The sequence below is a fragment of the Polyodon spathula genome, chromosome 7, assembly GCF_017654505.1.
Source record: "Polyodon spathula isolate WHYD16114869_AA chromosome 7, ASM1765450v1, whole genome shotgun sequence".
Taxonomy (NCBI): Eukaryota; Metazoa; Chordata; class Actinopteri; order Acipenseriformes; family Polyodontidae; genus Polyodon; species Polyodon spathula.
In genome coordinates, this window is record NC_054540.1 from 20,304,635 (window position 1) to 20,305,687 (window position 1,053).

Here is a 1,053-nt window from a genome sequence, read left to right on the forward strand (position 1 = left end):
TATATATATTTATATATATAGATCGATATATATATATATATATGTATATATAATATATATATATTGTGAATGATTAGTGTTCTATTGAGTATGTGGTAGCCAATGTTTGCCATCAGACAGAGGAGACTGGACAATAGAATTGGCAAAATGGTAAGTTCTCGTTATTTGTTTACACAATTGATTAAATAAACCAACAAAACAAAAATAAACAAAAAAACACTCTTTTGTTTCCCTGTCTAGCCCTGTAGAAGCTTATCTTCTGACAGGTTAAAAGTCCCATTCCAGGATCAACCACAGATATGTAGTATTCTGTGGTGATTTTACCGCACTGCAGTCCACGGTAAGTAACACTGCCATTTTAACACAGTCCTTCAGGCCAGCATTTAGTAGTAGGGTTTGTAATCTTTTTTTTTTTCACAGGTTACTTTCCAGGACACGCTCTCAGGTAAGTCTTTCCCTGGAGATCAGTCCTCCCCGAACATTCAACAGGTTCTGTTTGAAACCAGGTTCTGTTTGAATGCCCGAGGAAGCAGGGTTTGTGTCACTGACGGTCTTTCTCTCTCTTTTATGCAGTACCAGCACCCTCTGCTGAAAGACTTCCTCGATGCAGCCCAAGGCCCAGCCGTCAGTAGCCCTGATTCCACTAATCCTTCTCCAGTGTACTGAATTAAGGAAATAATAGTTGCAACTGGTCCCATACACAGGTTTTGTGTTGTACTGTATTATGCTGCAGTGTCCTCTTTTTTACTATGTTTAACATCGTCCTGGATAGGGTTTTAAACATCTCACTTTGGATTCACTATTTGTATACAGCTTTAAACACATTCACAGTTGGTTCCCCCAACCTCTGTACAGCGATCATTTTTCTAAAGGAACAGTCCTCATAAACAAACAAATGTCAGGCCCGTCATTTTCCTCAGTGATTCCTTTTAAAGACCAAACATACCATTGAGTTTTCTTTAAGCACAGTCTCATTCCTACACGGCCTTTAATATTAACTAAAGATGTTACTGTAGTTTCCAGCATTCCAGCCCTGGACCCGCTGAGGTTTAC

The 1,053-nt window shown here is 39.0% G+C and overlaps 1 long non-coding RNA gene across 1 annotated transcript; it reads left to right on the forward strand.

Moving 5' to 3' along the window:
- Nucleotides 1-262: 262 nt before the first annotated feature.
- LOC121319036 lies at nucleotides 263-639 on the forward strand. The gene is made up of 3 exons (XR_005950641.1): nucleotides 263-340; nucleotides 421-445; nucleotides 574-639. It is a non-coding gene; the product is annotated as an uncharacterized LOC121319036 (long non-coding RNA).
- Nucleotides 640-1,053: the final 414 nt, after the last annotated feature.